General features: G+C 44.9%; 1 protein-coding gene across 1 annotated transcript in view; it reads right to left on the bottom strand.

Annotated features, from left to right (window-relative positions):
• Positions 1 to 18,508, bottom strand: part of HLCS (holocarboxylase synthetase) — a 239,689-nt gene that overhangs the window by 13,569 nt on the left and 207,612 nt on the right. The gene's annotated exons all lie outside the window — the stretch shown is intronic.

The raw sequence follows: 18,508 nt of genomic DNA, 5'->3' as shown, positions 1-18,508 counted from the left end.
GAACGTGCCACCAAGCCAGGGCTGATTCAGGTCCTTGAGATCTGTAGGGAAGCAAAGCCAGGAGGGGCATCACCCTCCCCACTCTGCTCTGTAGTGAGAGTGAAAAGGGCTGAAAAACCACCATTTAGTATCAAAAACGCGCATGGGGGAAGGGCATGGGCACCGGCCTGAGCTGATATTCAGTTTAGGTTAGATTACATTTCTTTTTTTTTTTTTTTTTCTTTGAGACAGAGCCTCAAGCTGTCCCCCTGGGCAGAGTGCCGTGGCATTACAGCTCACAGCAACCTCCAACTCCTGGGCTCAAGCGAGTCTCCTGCCTCAGCCTCCCAAGTAGCTGGGACCACAGGCGCCCGCCACAACGCCCGGCTATTTTTTTGGTTGCAGCCGTCATTGTTGTTTGGCGGGTCCGGGCTGGGGATTCGAACCTGCCACCTTAGGTGTACGTGGCTGGCGCCTTAGCCGGTTGAGCTATAGGTGCCGAGCCGGTTAGATTACATTTCATCAGAACGTCCTTTCAAACACTCTCTTTCCCTACCCCTCCGTGTGTACCTTCTTCAAGTGACAACTAGCAATTCCTGACATTTGTTTCTACTTACGGGGCATTTCTGTTTGAACGCTAGAACACAATTATAACAGAAGTTTCTGATTATTCGGAAAACCGATATGGTGCCAATAAAGCCATTTAAAAGATACACTATCCCCTGAGAACTAATTATGATTTAACTATAGTAAATAAATCTACACCTTCTGAGAACTCAAGAGAACCTTGGATCATTTTAGCCTTCAGTTCTGCTCTTAAAATGGTGCCATTTAAAAGAAAACAAACTTCCTTTTGGGGGGACAGGTAGAAAAGTGCCCTATGTTGCCCCCTAAATGAGTCAGCATTCATGCTTTTCAAAAAAGGGAAGGGGGAAAAAGAAACACACCGATGCCCCGTTCTGAGGGCCTCCTCCCAGCTGCGTCCTGCGTCTGAAGCCCGTATGAGGACAGGGTTCTCCGCACTCCCCAGCTGCTGGCCAGGTCCTGAGCAGACACATCCGTGCTGTGCCCGCTGTCAGTGCAGCTGTGAGGGCCTCTGAGACAGTTTTCTTTTGAGAGAGAGGAGCAGCAGGGGCAGGGGTGAGGAAGAGATGGTATTTTGTATTAACATAAAATTTCCAAAAATAAGTCTCCAGAGATCCACAGTGCCCCTGCTGAGGGGAAAGGGGCTCTGAGAGGCTCACCCTCCGCCCCTCTCGGCTAAAGGGGTTGTTTGGAACTCTGCAAATCTCTGGAACTCAGCAAAAGGAAAATACTTAAAAGCAGAGAAAAACAACACACAGTGTTCCCCTATGCACCGATGACATGCAGGGCTCTGCTGCGGTCCCCATTAGACAAGAGAGGCCCAGAAGACCCTCCCTGTGTTAAGAAGACTGGGGGCTGCATGGGGCAGGGGCTCAGCTGGGCGGACATCTGTCCTTCCACACAGCGGCTGGAGCAGGCCCAGGGTGCCCTCGGTGAGCACCAGGCCCACTTCCATCTCACATGAAATACGGCTTCAGAAGTATTTCTCTTGGACACCATGAATAACTCATTGAGCGTGAATGCGCCTATACACCGCCGGGCTCCAAGAATAAAGCGTCCTTTTCTTGTGTTGGGCCGACAGAAAATCCTAAGAGGGAGTCTTTGTCTATGCAGGGAGTTAACATTGTCTTCCGGGAGCCTCTGCTTTCTAGAAGGTCCTGGCAACCCTTTACCTGGGGTCCAAAGGCCCAAGGCTCTGGAAGGGGAATTAGGCGGGGTGAGCGGGTGCCTTAGCACACTGTGAGCAGACTGCAGAGGCTCTGTAATATACAGGCAATCTGGGATGTTCTTTAAACATGTAGACGGTAGACAGTCATACGCCACAGCCAGCGATGTGACAGTGGGGGGGGGGGAGCGCGGCACGCAGGAAAAAGCTTGGTTCAGAAACCAAACACAGGCTTCTAGAACAAAGAGAAATGATTAAGGGAACATATGCACTAAACTGCTGGAGGTTTGGCAGCAGTTAACAGGGCATATTAATGAGAAGAGGGAGTCTGTGCTGAAGGCCAAGGGGAAATTCTGCAAGGAGGGAGACGACAGGGGAAGGAGCTAATGCTCCGATGGAGACAACTGGAGGCCGCCAGATTTATTTGCACTATCTCAGATAACTCTAGGGGCCAGACCACGGGGCCCACAGTCAACAAAGAAGCGTTCATAAACTTCGTAAACTGTACATTTCTGAAAATGAAGCTGCTTGTGTTTGCTTTAGCAGGAAAGAGACCATAAATGCATTTCATTTGTCAACGATGTCCTTACAACAGAGGGGGAGCAGGGTTGCCTACCGATTACCTCCCGGCCTCTGCGTGTTTTCTTTCCTTGTTGGCAGAGGCTGTGTGGAGTGGAAGGTTTCCGTGACTGGCAGCCGAGCGCACATTTAACATCAGCCGGGCACCATTAACAATCTGTCTCATCTCCCTCTTTCTTTTCTAGGAGCTCTACACGGTTGGAACACAAACACGTGTAGCTTTTGTCTCCCGTTTTTCTGTTTACGCTGTATTGCAAGCGTGTCTTCCAGGTTGCTACACAGTCTTTGTAACTATCATTTTTGGTTATTCTGTGGACTTAATAACTTACTTAGCTGGTCTCCTATTGAACAGTTATTTCCAGATTTCTACTTTTATGTCACTGTGGTGAATGTGGACTGTTCATTTCCTTAGGTTTGGATCCGATCCCCTAAGTGGACTGACTGAGTCAGAATTTAAAATTTTGTCTGTTCAGATTTTTCACTAAAACTGTTCTTTAATACGATTGGTTCTCTTTCAATTTAGAATTTATTTTGAATTTTTTAAAATGTTTCATAGTAGATATATTTATAATTAAACTATTCATCATTTCTAAGAATAAGACCAAAAATCTCCTCGAAAAATAACAACCAATAATAGTTATCTCTAGCACCTATTTTATGATAAATAATGAGCAAGAGACTATTTGATAGTAACTAGTGAGCAGAAATTCTTCAAATTAGTTTGTTCATATGCAAAGACAGCCTTAAAAACGTTATGCTTTCTGAGTCAGGGACTATACTTCCACCGAACTGAACCCCAAGGAGTATTCAGACAGAAACAAAATACAGGGTAATTCTGGGGCGAACTAGTCACCACAGCATCACTAATACAGTATGAAAAATCAGAAACAATCCAAATAGTTTATAATTGAGAAATTTTTTAAAAAATGACAGTGTCCCCACATGAAAGACTATCAGACAAGCCATCTGCCGAAGTGGGAAAATGCTCCACTCTTAGGCGACTTAAGGAGGATACAAAATCCTGTGTAGAGCATAATTCCAATAATGTTTAAAGTATACTTTTAAAAACAGTTAGGAAATGAACCAGAACATTAGCTGTGGTTATCTCAGGGAGCAGAATTATTGGGAAAATATAGAAAAGTACAAAGTAGAAAATAAATCACCCACATTAAGTCTCTCTTCTCATTAAAAGCTTCCAAGATTTTTTTCTCCTTAAAAAAAAAAAAGACACATACATTATGCTTTTATAAAATATGTTTCTGGTGACTGAAAAAGTTTTATTTTGGAGCTATTAAAATAACGTTGTAGATGTATACTTATGAACATTCTTATTATGGTGATAAGTTTTAAAAAAGAAAGATTTAAAAACAGTATCCCAGTATGATTCCCTTTAGTAAAGAGTATATTTACAAAAGAATGTAGGTCACATATAAACAGTGGTTATCCCAGGAGGGTGAAGGTAGAATCATGGGACCATTTTAATTCCTTTATGCTGCTCTATGCAATCTCTGGGTGGTAAGATTTTGAGTGATTTTTATTTCCCTTTTCATACTTTTCTGAAATTTCCAGTGTTTCTATAATTGGACCATACTTATACATATTATAATTAGGAAAATGATATTAAGAAAAGATTTATCTAAACCCCACTTTTCTTTTCAGTAAATTAAGCCTACACCCGCTAGCTCACTAGTGGTTAAACTGTCTATCTGGAAAGATCACAGATCCGCACCGTGAGGGCTTTCCAGGCAGAGGATGCATCACCCCAGGCCAGGCCGGTCTAGGGACAGCTGGCTTCTGGAAGCCGTGGTGTGCCTTCAGCTGTGCCTCCCTTTCTTGAAGTGATGTTATGGAGTCTCTGGAAGAAGGACCTCCTACCCAAATAAGTCCTGGGCATCACGCTCCCAGGCAGGGCAACCCGGGGGAGGCACAGGGCTGCTGCAGCACCAGAGCCTCCATCCAGGGCAGGGCAGTTTCATCACCTCGTGGTTCTTCCCAGTGCAGGGAGGGTGGCCTTCCCGTGGTCTTCTTTTCCCCCCAATTTTCTCAGTTAAGACTCCCTCTTCCTATCTTTGAGAGGGACATCTGTTCTCAGGCATTCCCTGGAGCTTCCCATATGTGAAAAAGAAAAGGAATAGGCGGGCGGGGGGGGGGGGGCAGGCAGTCACACCCTGAAGGTTCTTTGCTCACTCCTGACTTTTACAAACTCTCCTGGAAGGTGACTTCTCACTGCTCCTAACCCTGCCGCTTCTGTGCAGCTCAAAGGAGACAGCAAAGCACTTCCTCTCAGAACTGCTTGTTTAAATGTATTACATTGTGAAAACCAACCATTACATCTGGGTAGCCCTTTTAAAAATCTTAAAAGCTAAAATATCAAGATATTTTACCTTTTAAAAAATGTTGGACTTTGACAGTACAATTGATTTCTTTTAAAAGCTTCCTTTCTATTCAGGAATGCACAGGACTGATTTTTGAAAGAAAAGGAATAGCTGTTTCTGCTAAAAACACCGGGGCCTGTGGGAGAGGGCTGCACTTGCAAGGCAGTGACGTCTAGGGCAGAACTGGCCCAGCTTCTGCCTGGCGGCTTCTGAACCGGCCACGGGGTGTGGAGGCACAACGCTGAGTTGATGTCCCTAGGACACTGCAGGGTCCTACACGGGCAGCTAAGGAAAGGTTCCCAAGGAACTTCAGAGAATCAGACACAGCCAGACTCAATCCTCAGGCTGATAAGAACCACCCCAGAGGATTCCACCTCTGTAAATCTCTCCAGTCACCTACACAATGGGAGGTTTTGTGCAGTTTTGGTAAAAATGAATTATGAAGGAATACACAAAGTTGTCTTTGTCCTGTAGATCCTAGAAGTTCTTGCTGCCAGAAGACAAGAACAGCCTACCCTTACTCCCCTCCTGGGGATAGGAGGGTGGTGAGGGAGGGGAGGGAAGGAAAGGAACCATGGGGAAACTAGTGTTTTAGGCGTCTTCAAACAGTGTAAAGATAAAGCCTCTCTCCTCCGCCCAACTCTTAGTATCTCCCACCCACATGCACACCAAGATGATGTCTACCTGGGCTAAAAAACCTTTGACTGATACCAGCAACCGGAGACACAAAATCTTCACTGAACCCACTTAGCACAGCTACGAAAGGTTGGCTGAATGAGCTCTCTGGCTGCCTTTCTCTGGTTACTGCTCACAGTTAGTACTGGTCAGTGCTGCACACAGGGAGGGAGGCAACAGTTTCATTGATGTATCCTCCCATTACAATGGATTTACGTAAAGATGTGCTTCATCAACGCAGCCTCCTGGTAATGCTTCAGATCACATCCTCTTCCTCCCTCGGTGTATAACAGCTCGAGTTACGTTATATGTATAACAGCTCGAGTATTCCATTTGAGGCCACATGGTGTGAGGTGTTCAGGCCAGAGCCATCACAACCCTCCCATTGGAGTTCCCTGGAAGCCAAGTGATGCTTATGGGTCAGGTCCTCTGTTACAGACACCTGCTTAACTTCCATACCTCCATTCACAGGTTTCTGGCTAATTTTCCTCATCTCCATCATCAAAATAACATCCACACTGTGGCCAAATCCTTTCACTGTTCAGAGGAAGGTGTCCTGCAGATCCAGCTCTCAGATGAAGGCACTTGTCTAGTAAATGGAGCACTCACTGATGGCGGCTGTATTACTCAATCAAGATGAAAGCAAGCCACTGTTCCTGTTTCCTAGCCTGTCATAAAGACTGGATGTCTGGGTGTCAACCACCAACTGTCTTACACTGGTGCCACTGCAGAATTCACAAAGGACAAGGAAGCTTGTACAGCCTGAAAGTTACAACATCCACATATGTGGCCATCCTTCAACATCAGTCCTGACTATCAGATCCTCACCTTCTGACAGCAAGCCCCCACTGACCACCACACCCCAGCACTCAGACTCTCCACCATGAGTTTCCAGATCTTAGAATCATCTCAACTAACCTTTCAGGCTGATCAGATTTCTAAGTAAGGCCTGTCATCTTCACCGGGGTGTGGAGGAGCACCTGGTGGACAGTGTCCACAAGCCACCACCATGAGTCATCTACCCCTACAGAGGGCCCGCTTTTGACAAATGCTGCTGCTACTTCAGAAGATGGACAGGGCCTCATTCTGAGCACATGGGAAGCAAGCATCTGGGTACCATCGTCCTGCAGGTACCAGGTGGATGTTTCAACTGGTCACCTGGAATTGATGATGATTCTCTGCACTATGAGTGGTGCTTTAAGTGCACTTTTTCATTCAATCCTTCCAAATCTGAGAAGTCAACCTCCCTTCACAGATGAAAGGATAGACTCTTAGAAAAGCAGACCTGCTTCTGCAAGGCCACCCTGCCAGAAGATTAGCAAGTCAAACCAAGTTTTGGTTGGTTCTAAGGTCTATGCTATTTTTTTTCTTTTTAATCTTTTACTTTTAAATAATATAAGACTTCTACAAAAGTTGCAAGAAGAATACAACAACCGTATATACACCCTTCACACAGCACCCAGTTTCCCAAATGTTAGCTTTTTCCCACTCAGGCTTTCCCCTTCTGTCTTTTCATCATTTTTTCTGAACCACTTGAAAGGTGGTTACAGCCCTAATGTCACTTTATGCCTAAATATTTCCAAGGATCCTTTCCCAAACTCCAAGGTATCACCTCACGTAATCACAGCATAATTATCAAAATCAGCAACTTAACATTGATACAACACTATTATCTAGTCCACGGGTCAGCAAACTGTATGCAAAAGATTTTTATGCCTAAAAATATTTTAGGCTGTGCATCCACGTCAGTCTGTGTTGCAACCTCTCACTCCTGCTGTCTCAGGGCAAAAGCAGCCATGCCTGTGTGCCAACACTACTTTATTTGAGGACACAAGAATTTCCTTTTTTTTTTTTTCCAGAAACAAGGACTCTGTCACTCAAGCTGGAGTACAGTGATGTAATGATAGTTCTCTAACATAGCCTCTAACTCCTGGGCTCACGTAACAGACACGAAATTCGAGTTACATAACCTGTTCATGTCTCACAATATACTTTTTTTTTTAATAGAGCAGCTTTAGGTTTACAGAAAAATCATGCGGAGAGTTCCCATATGCCCCCTCCCCTCAATACTCTGCCCATCATGAACACCTTGCCTTGGTGTGCTATACTGGTTACAATTCCTGAGCCAGTACTGATACATTATTACTAACTAGAGTTCAGGGCTTACTTTTGCATTGTACATGTTACAGGTTCTGAAAAACACACAACATCCTAGACTCACCATCACAGAGAACTTTCACTGCCCTAAAAATGCCCAGTGCTCCACTTACTGGTCCCTCTCTCCCTCTCCCTGAACCCATGGCAACCACTGATGTTTTGACCATCTCTATAGTTTTGCATTTTCCAGAATGCCATACGTTCTATTTTTTAAAAACATTTTCTGGGCAGTTAAAGATGTAAAAAAAAAAAAAAAAAATTATTGCCTGTCAAATGGCACAACATCTGGCAGCAAGTCAGATGTGGCCCAAGGGCCACAGTCTGCCAGCCCCTGACAGAATGTATAATAATGTTCTTCAGAGCGAAACATAGTCTTCTTTCCAGCCTAGGATCTAATGCACAACGTCCTGTCTGCTTGGTGTCCTTTACTCACATTCAGTTCCTCTGCCTTTATGATCTCTAGCCATTTTTTTTGAAGAACAGGGGAAGTTACTTTGTAAAATGTCATTCAGTTTGATTATCTGATACCCTCTTGTGACTGGACTCTGTTTTGAATTTTTTTTTGAGACAGAGTTTCACTATGCCACCCTTGGTAGAGTGCTGTGATATCACAGCTCACAGCAACCTCAAACTCTTAGGCTTAAGCGATTCTTTTGCCTCAGCCTTCTGAGTAGCTGGGACTACAGGTGCCTGCTACAACATCTGGCTATTTTTTTGTTGCAGTTGTCATTGTTGTTTAGCAGGCCCAGGCCAGGTTCAAACCCGCCAGCCTCTGTGTATGTGGCCAGCACCCTAACCACTGAACTATGAGTGCCGAGCCATGTTTTGAATTTTTAGCAGGAATACACAGAAGCAATATTGAATCCTTTTGGTGTGTGACTCAGGAGGACATGGTGTGGGCTTGACCCAGTACTGGTGACGTTATCTGCTCACTGGTTGGGTGCCATACACCACGTTCTCCCACTGGGTTTCCTCTGTAACTAAAAAGCGCTGTGGGGAGATAAATGTCTTTCATACACTTTAACCTACTAGTTCTGGCATCCGTGGATAATTCTTGCTTGAATCAATTATTTCTTTGGTGGTGGCCAAACAGCATTTCTTTTGATTCCACTATTTCCTCTCTATTTACTTGCTGGGATTCTACTGCGAGGAAAAGCTTTTTCTTCCCTCCCTACTTATCTATTTTATGTATTTATATTAGCACGGAATTGCAGAGTCTTACTTTTTTTAATTCAGTAGATCACACACTTCCTGTCATTATTCATTCAGACACTCCACCTGCCCCAGAGTTGGCCCGTGGGGGCTCCTCGGCTCCTCCAGGCTCACTTGAGCTTTCTCAGCCCCGGCCGTGGAACCAGCTGTGTCTCTAAAGAGCTCTGGTTCCTTTTAGTGAGAAACAGTAACCGGGCGTTGTGGCAGGTGCCTACAGTCCCATCTACTTGGGAGGCTGAGGCAGGAGAATCGCTTAAGCCCACGAGTTGGAGGTTGCTATGAACTGTGACGCCACGGCACGCTACTGAGGGGGACAAAGTGAGACTCTGTCTCGAAAAATAAATAAATAAAACAAACCTGGTGCTAAGAAAGAGCTAGAAAAGATGTGTACATGTGTCTATGGTGTTTATACAAATTAGGGTCACCCCTCAGTGTCCATGGGGGATTAATTCCAAGAACCCCCCATACCAAAATCCACACACATTCAAGTCCCGAGGTCAGTCCTGTGGAACCTGCATATACAGAAAGTCAGCCCTCCATGTGTCCAGGGTTCACATCCCTAGAATATTTCACTTTGGTCAAAAAATTTGACCCTTGCTATTCAAACCTGTGTGGTTCAAGGGTCAACTATACTTTCTAACTATCCATCCATCTATGGATCAATCTTAAAAACCATGAGTTCATTGAAAACTCTAATTCCAATCTAATACCACAAGGCTCATTCTAACCCTCCCACCCCCCCAGTCATATTCATAAATTCTTTCTCCGACAGTGAGAAGTATGGCTTCCATTATTAACAATATATTGACTTATTTGCTCAATGCTGTAATACATGGAAAGTTGTTGGAGAAGTGCTGATCCACCCTACTGTGAAAAGCACACTTAGGGGGTTCAGAGTATGTTTGCACCTTTAGCCTGAGGGTACATAAACAAGTATTGTGTTTAAAATTTCCCTGGGTTTGTATTTTCCCCCCTTTAATGCGGTCATCTGAAAAGAGCTTAGGTTTAACTGTACTTCTGTATTCCATTTTAGCTACCCACCACCCTTGTTTCTTTCCTCTTTTTTTAATTTGTGGGTCCCAGAGTAGAACTGTCCAGGTAAGTACGCTCTGAGGAGTGACATGCTTGGCCCTTCCCTTGGTCTTGGTCTTCCCCACCACCTCCCAGGTAAGTACGCTCTGAGAAGTGACACGCTCGGCCCTTCTCCCTCAGTCTTCCCCATCACCTCCCTTCTGTAAATCACAAATCAAACTCTCATTCGTTTCTGGGTTATGCTTCCTGTGCTTATTTTTGCACAAATGAACAGATATGTGTTTATTTTTGCATATTTTCTTATTTCCCTTTCTTCCTTACAGAAAGTTAGTATTCTGTAAACACTTCTGCCTTTTTACCTTTCTCTGGTTACTACAACCTGGAAGTGCTGCCTAAGTTCACAGAGCTCACCCTCATGTTTTCCCAAAGCTGAAGGGTGTCTTTTTTTATTTTTTTTTTTTTTTTGAGTCAGAGCCTCAAGCTGTCCCCCCTGGGTAGAGTGCTGTGGCATCACAGCTCACAGCAACCTCCAACTCCTGGGCTCAAGTGAGTCTCCTGCCTCAGACTCTCAAGTAGCTGGGATCACAGGCGCCCACCACAACACCCGGCTATTTTTTGGTTGCAGCCGTCGTTGTTTGGCAGGCCCGGGCTGGATTCGAACCTGCCACCTTAGGTGTATGTGGCTGGCACCTTAGGCACTTGTGCCACAGGCGCCAAGCCAGCTGAAGGGTGTCTTTTGAGTGGATGCAGCACTCTCTTGTATAGAGGCATTTAGGCTCCCAAAATGTCAGTGAAATGAATACCCTCAGTCACTTGTGTTTTTGTATTTCTGGAGGTGTGTCCTCAGGGTAAGTTGCTAGAGGAGGGATGTGGGGGCAGGTAAATGCACAGGTAGCTTTGCCAAATACTGCCAGACGCTCTGCCCGCACGACTGCGTCAGCCACGTGCACGACCCGTGCTTCCCCACGACCTCACCGTGGACTGCAGTGTGCACACCTGTGTTCACCTGACAGTGCGTCTTTTGTTTACTTTTAAGAGTTCTTTCTATATCAGGGTTAATAGTATCTTATCTATGATACCTTTTGCAAACTTTTGCTCAGTTTGTCATCTGTCTTTTGGTTTTGCCTGTGGTGTTGTTTTCTGCCATGCAAACGTTCTTAATTTTTAAATTTTTATGCAGTCAAATATGCAATCTTTTCTTTCATTGTCTCTTGCTTTCCTAGAGAGCCTTTCCTAGAGAGCCTTTCCCTATGCCCAGGTTACACAGGAATTTATCCATTTGTTTCTAGTATTTAAAAGTATATTTTAAAAATTTAGATTCCTGATCCACTTAAGAGTTTATTCTTATGTATGATGAAAGGTATAGGCCTGATTTTATCTTTTTCTCCAAATGTCTGCCAAATTGTCCCAGGACCGTTTGTTAAAAAGTCTACCCTTTGCTCTAGATATTTGAAATCCCGTTTTTATTATATTCTAAATTTCTGTATATACTCAGGTCTGTTTCTGGACTTTCTATTCCTTTCTGTTGGTCTGCCCATTTATTCATGTACCAAATATCACTGTTTTAATTATAGTCTTTAAACCATATTTTAAAATCTAGCAAGACTAGTACCCCTCTTCTTTTTCATTGTTTCCCTGGTTATATTTGCATGTTTACCTTTTCTGATGAACTTCAGCATCTACTTATCCAAACCCATTGAAATAAAAAACTGGGCTCGGCGCCTATAGCTCAACCGGCTAAGGCGCCAGCCACGTACACCTAAGGTGGCGGGTTCGAATCCCCAGCCCGGACCCGCCAAACAACAATGACGGCTGCAACCAAAAAATAGCCGGGTGTTGTGGCGGGCGCCTGTGGTCCCAGCTACTTGGGAGGCGGAGGCAGGAGACTCGCTTGAGCCCAGGAGTTGGAGGTTGCTGTGAGCTATAATGCCACGGCACTCTACCCAGGGGGACAGCTTGAGGCTCTGACTAAAAAAAAAAAAAAAAAAAAAAGAAATAAAAAACTGATGGTAGTTTTAGGACAAGCGCATTAAATTTATAAATTAACTTAGGGAGAACTGACATCTTTGTGACGTTGAGTTGTCCTATGTATGAGCAAGGGATGTCTTATATTTGCTCAAATATTATTATTCAAATATACTTTTGTCTTTCAGACATGCTTTTTTTTTTTTTTTTTGAGACAGAGTCTCAAGCTGTCACCAGGGGTAGAGTGCTGTGGCGTCACAGCTTACAGCAAACCTTCAACTCTTGGGCTCAAGCGATCCTCTTGCCTCAGATTTTCTATTTTTAGTAAAGATGGGGTCTTGCTTTTGCTCAGGCTAGTCTTAAACTCATGAGCTCAAGCAATCCACCCACCTTGGCCTCCCAGAGTGCTGGGATTACAGGCGTGAGCCACTGTGCCTGGCCGACTTCAGAGGTGCTTTAAAGTGATCTCACATACACTGTGCATATTTCATATTAAGTGCATTTTACCTTATCTACTGCTATTATAAATGTATAACATGATACCTTTTAACTCGTTTTTTTGTTCGTGTGTATATAAAGAGGGTTGATTTCTGTACATTAATTTTACATGCTATTTCTTTTGTTTTTCCTTTTTTTTCCCTTACATCTTATTTCCTTACTGAATTCTATATTGCTTGAATTAGAGAAGGATTCTCTAATGTTTCCTCTGTATGCTATCATTTTATCTGCAAATAGAGAGTTTTCTTTTCCAATCATGCCCTTAATTGACTTCTCTTTCCTATTGGGATTGGCTAACACTTTAAGCACAATGTCAAGCACAGGTGGAGACAGTGGGCAGCCTAGCCACGTTTCTGTTCTTAATGGAAAAGCTTTTATTTTCACTACTAAGTAAGATGTTATCTATGGGACTCACACACACGCAAAAATTAATAAAGTATCCATTAATTCTTATTTTTGGAATGTTTTTATCAGGACAGGGTATTGAATTTTACAGTGTTTTGCCAGAATCTGTGGAAATAATCATATGCTTTTTCTTCTTTGAACTATTAACATATGAATGAATGTCTATTACTATATTAAGTTATCTTTTTCTAATATTGAACCAACCTTGCATTCCTTAAAAAAAGGCACATCTGGCCATGCTGTTACTGTTTTCTTAATATAACATTAGATTCTATTTGTATTTATCTAGTATTTCTGTATGTCCATTAGTGATACTGGCCTACATTTTTTACACTCTCTTTAACAGATTCAAGTATCAATATTATTCACTTCATTAAAAAGAGTTTGGAAGTCTCCCTTTGTTTCCATGAGCCCATCCTCTTTCTACTGAAATACTGCTTCCCAGGAAGACTAAAAATAAATTCTGGCCAATGATCCTGAAGGACAATTCCAAAGGATGCTGTTGTGATTTCTTCTTGAAATGGCTTTAAGACTATCTGCAGATCTGTGAGTTATTTATTTGCAACATATGCAAAGCGAGACAATGGGTCCAAACTAATGTGGACTTCATTTAAGGACTTATATGAGAAGCTCAACGAAGGAGTCACCTTCATGCCCTAGGTACATAGGATGGATGCCTGACTTTCTCAAGGTCTGGTGGAGATCAGCCCAGAACATCTCGGTCTCTGGATATTCCACAAAGTGGAGGGGCCGGGGAGGGGGATGATGCTCAGTCACAAAGGAAAACACTTCAAGACTCTTCTGAACCATATCCACTAAAACTTCAGAAAGAAATGGGAACATATTTAGACGTTCTGTACGGTACCTTCTGCCCTATTTTTACTGATGACCTTATCTGAGCTAGGAACCACTCACCCACCTCCAGACCATGTATGTCATCAAGGTCCCAGGGGCAAAGCTGCCTACAGAGCCAGGTCCTCAAACAATCCTCCACATAAACAGAATTTTACAAAACAAAGCAAAACCAAAACAAATCAAAGCTAAGCCCCCAGCTTGGACCTACTGAATCTCTATCTCCAGAGTCAGAGCTTGGGTTTGTCCCAGGTGTTTATAAAGCAGCTGTTACAAAGACTGGGGTTCTGTAACCATCATTCCAAAAACGGTTTCTTATTAAAAAAAAGAAAAAGAAAGAAAGAAATCCTGAAGAAACAATACCAAGGAGGCAGAGAATCTTTTCTGGCTAACTTGACCACTGAAATAAAGCATTGCATTACTTTTATATTCACTGGAATGGCACAGAAACAGTCCTACCAATGGAGATTTTATTTTCTAGAGCCATAGCTGGTGACTGGTAGTTAAAGGAACAAATGGGGAAAAGGAAAGAAGAATTGGTACTCGGATAGGAAGTCCCATCATGTGCAAGATGGCAGCATGGTATGTCCAAGTCCCTGGTAGTGTTCTGTCCCCCTAAAGTGGCTTCATTCGTGACCTCCAGACATCAGGCCCGAGTATTTTTAGCCCTCTGAATTATGGTAAGGGCTTCTGTGTCTCTCGGCCTCACCAGATCCTTCTCCTGATTTCTACCTCAATGACAGGCCACCTGACCACACACGCTGAGTCCTCGGGATAAGCAATTTTCTCATTTAAATGTCCCGTGACTCTGAAGTGACTGTCATTGCTGCAGGGCCTCACTTTACTGTTGAGGAGTGGAAGCCACACGGGCACAGTGGCTGGTAAGGTCACAGGCCAGGGAGCAGGTCTGCCTCTCTCGGGCACCCACCTTCTCACTCATGGTGAAAGACTCTTCTGCTTTTATCACGCAAAATCTGAAGGCACACAAGTCCCCCAGTCTCTCAAAATACATTTGCATAAGTTTAACAGTCCTGGAAATTTACTCGCAGGCAATAAAATCAAAATAGTTATCACTGTGGTTTCTTCTCTTTCTTTTTTGTTTTTGTTTTTTGAGAACTGAAACATCTTAAGCTTTCGTCATCTTAAATTTTCAAAAATTAAACACCACCTGATTAGTGGTGAGGTTTCAGAACCAGTGTTTCTTTCACCACCCCGCTGCCCTGGCTATCACCTTCCCCCTTCCCTCTCTCACTCCGAACTCTTCCCAGAGCCTCCCCTGCGCCCCGCCCTGCCCAGGATGAACCAATATGCCACACCTTGTTCCACCAGGATGCTTAGTGTGAGCTTAGCTCTTCTCTCAGAGGGACGAGGGGCCTGTTTCTCTAAGGCAGGGCTTTGCTCTGTGAGACGCTGGGTTTATGGCCCCCCATGAACTATACTTGGTTTGGGATCCAATTCTTGAAATCTTGAGATTTTTTTAAAAGGTTATTTTCCATCCTCCTGCCCCCAATCCCACTCTGCCTGGGGATAGGGGGGGTCACCCCTGGAGGCTGGCTTCTAGTGGGTTCATACTATCCTGCTCCCTTGCTGAATCCTTTGAGTTGATTTTTCATTATTTATTCTCCAAGTTTTTGCAGACATGCTACCATATCATCTGCACACAGAGATAGTTTTACTTCTTTTTCAATTCTCATGTCTCCAGTTGACTCTCTTCATCAATTTGGATTGGGTAGTAACCATCTAAACATCTCAGGACTATGTTAAGTCAGAGTGAAGACGGTGGGCACACCCTGGGCCGTGTTCCTGGTCTCCATGGACACACTCTCAGGCTTCCCTATTGGAGCAGGGTCCAAGCGTTAGGACTCAGCCAGTCCCCCAACTCCCTCCAGGTCTCTGGGCAGCACTGTCCTCCCTTGTTCCTCTGGTCCGTGACAGAGTTTTGCCCTGGGGCTGCTCTCAGGAGATGCCCCCACTGTAGGTCTTCCCTTCATCTTGGTTGGACTCTGTGTCCATCTGTGGCCCTGACGGCTGCAGTGACCAACCACAGGCTCAGCGTGGTGAGAAGGGCTGTATCCTCACCCTTATTTCAATGCGGACACTTCTTTAAGGAAAGGAGAATGAGCCTGGATAAAGAGTCACCTTTTCCTGGGGTTTCCTGGAACATTCTCCTCCGTCTCTTTGTCTTCATCCTGCCTTTTCTTGTCCTGTTGAAAAGAAAATGCTTCCCATTTGCTAATTTTTGTGAGCATTTGCTGCCCTTTTATTTTGCTTGACATCTTATAATCAATCTTCTGTATATGTTTATATATGCTTTTCTATTTAAACTTTTTTCTTTTTTAAATCTAAAAAACACAGCACCATACCGCCAAAGGTGTCAGGAAACATGCTCAAATAAGGAAGGGCTCCAAAGACGGCCCTGCCAACAAAATGCCAGTAAAACCTGAAACCCGGGTTCAGACACACTGGGAACGTTCCAAAATTTAAAACTTAAAGAACTTCTTTATTCCAGTAAATCAGCTTCCCTGTGAATACCATCAAAATCCCATGCTTTAATGAGTGAGGGAATATCAGAGGAAGGGGTGGAGAAGGAAAGGATTTGGACGAGCACAAAATTTAATTTAAAAACTATTATGAGAAGTTTAATTTCCCCCTCCCCCAACCAAATACATAAATCTTTTCCATGCATTTTCTTTGTTTCACTTTTCCTAAAAAATGGGAGGGAGGAAGGGAATCTGGAACCATCTAAAAAGAAAGAGTGAGACAGTGGGGTGAAGTTTTTAATAATAAATATTTATTTATCAGATTCTTATGAACTAAAATGCCATATTAACTATATGGGAAAACCAAAGAAATCATAAGCAAAGTTGGATTTTCACTGGCCACATTATCAAGCCACGGAGAAAAGTAACCAGTGGGAAGGATGACAGGCAATGGAGACCTGACGGGCCGCGTCTGGGGCAGGGACAATCCAGGCCTCAAAGCCCAGGTGGAGCCGGCTCCCTCAAACAGGGGGGGCAGGGTGCCCCAGCCCCGAGGTGCATCGAAGGATGTGACCATGCGAGGGAAAGAGAGCCTGGCTTTGTGGTTCAGCCACATGTCAAAGGTAGAACTTACCAGAGCCCAGAGCACTGAGCGTGCAGACCTGGGTTTCCCAGCCCATAACAGGCTGCAGGTGAGTGTGCGGGTAAGGGTGCTGGTTTGCCTTGGCACCACCAGGGTCCCTCCGTGCTGGTCTAACTCAGTCTTGGATGTTCTTCCAAGAACAGCCTCCAGGCCCAGGGTGTGGTGAGGATGATGATGCCCCTCTCTGGCCAGCCGTTTGAACCCCGGCACAGCCACCTGCTCCGTTCTAACCGTAACAGGGTGCTGGTTCAGGGGTCCCCCAACCACAGACGGGAGTCACTGGGGGATTCACCTGCCTATGTTGAGCCTCCATATCCTTGTGGATGAAGTTAAACCCCAACTCTCCACCACTCAGGGTCTCAAGAGGATAAATGTCACTCTGCATGGGAGCCCCAGGCCGAGCACGCAGCCCCCGGCCGGCTGGCCAGCACTGTCTCCCCTGATTTCCTGTCCATTGTGAAACAGACACAATGAAGGCTCCTTGTGGCGTCTCCTCTGGGAAAGGAGGCAGCACCTGTGTTCCAGATAAGGCTGTTCACAGCAGGCATGCTCCACCCTTGTCCGGGGTGCTCTAGCATGAGGACATTCTGGAAAAAGAAGACTCATGTCTCTCCTTCCTACCTCACATCACTCTAAGGGAGATGAAGAGAAGAGGAACAGCCCTGTGAAGACACCTGGTAAAGTCACCAAGAGCCATGTAGATACTGGTGGTCGTCACCTTCCCTAAAATGCCCAGGCCCATCTGGGGGAAGGCACTGGGCCCCCGGGGCAAGGCTGAGGCCTGGGGCTGACTCCCTCTGCTTGTGACCCTCACTGCCTCACTTTTGGTCATAGGTTTACTCCGATTCCATTTTGCTGGAGCCACCCCACTCCCTCAAGCCTCCTCCAAAACCGTTGTGCCACAACTCTCCATAACAGATAAAACCAAGGTATTTCCTACAGATGGCACTTTGCCTCCCTGAAGCCCCCTGTGTGCAGGTCCTCTTTGTGCCTGTGCTAATGTGTGGTGGGGCGTCCTGCACAGTGTCCGTGAGGAGCCACACAAATGGCAGAAGTGACGGGTGCACCCAACTCCCACACGTGGTGTTCTGGGCAGGCTGCGCCTGTAAGCAGGAAGTGCCAGCATGGCACAGCGACCCTTTGTCAGTGGAGGGGATCTCGTGGGCTTCTCTGGGGGTGGACACGCCTCCAGACCTACTGCTACATGCTGGCCCACTGAATGACCCTCATAAAGCCAAGAGCAGTAAACGCAGCTTAACCTTCTAACAAAATCAAGATTGCTGGGTGTGCTTGCACAAAATGAAACTGCCTGGAACTTCTCATAACGCTTTTTACGATAAGCATTAAAATGCAAAGAGGAAGATTAAAGTTCCTGCTACAGACCTAGTCTGTAATGCGTGGGGGGGGGGCCTAGGAGAGAGGTTCATGGGCTGCATTACAGTTGGGTATTATTATATAAAATGAGTGTGTTATTAAAAGGATCCCGATGTTATAAAAACTCAAAGGAACTTTTAGTGAGGATGAATAACATCTTTGGTAAAGATGAATAACTCATATTTCCTATAGGCAGGGTATAGTCACGTGCCAGGGCTCCTTAATTGCCTGTAGTTGGATTTTGTTGTTTTTATAGGGCACCATTTTGGGGGGAGGAGAAGATCAGGAACATATTCATTGATTAAGAAAAGTTCTGGTGGGTATGAGAGAGGCCCTGTGATTAGCAACCGAGTAGCTATTATCCTATTAGAAAAAGGCACCAGAAGGCCCACCCTACACTGCCCCAAGCTGCCAGAGATAACTGGTTCCACTTCTTAAAGGAGCAGCCCACCTCATCCACGGTTTCACTCCTTGATGGAACAGCCCACCTCATCCACGGTTCCACTCCTTGAAGGAGCAGCCCACCTCATCC

This window comes from Otolemur garnettii, unplaced genomic scaffold, assembly GCF_000181295.1.
Source record: "Otolemur garnettii isolate 467f Iridium unplaced genomic scaffold, OtoGar3 scaffold00180, whole genome shotgun sequence".
NCBI lineage: Eukaryota > Metazoa > Chordata > Mammalia > Primates > Galagidae > Otolemur > Otolemur garnettii.
This window is presented reverse-complemented; position numbering and strand designations above follow the sequence as displayed.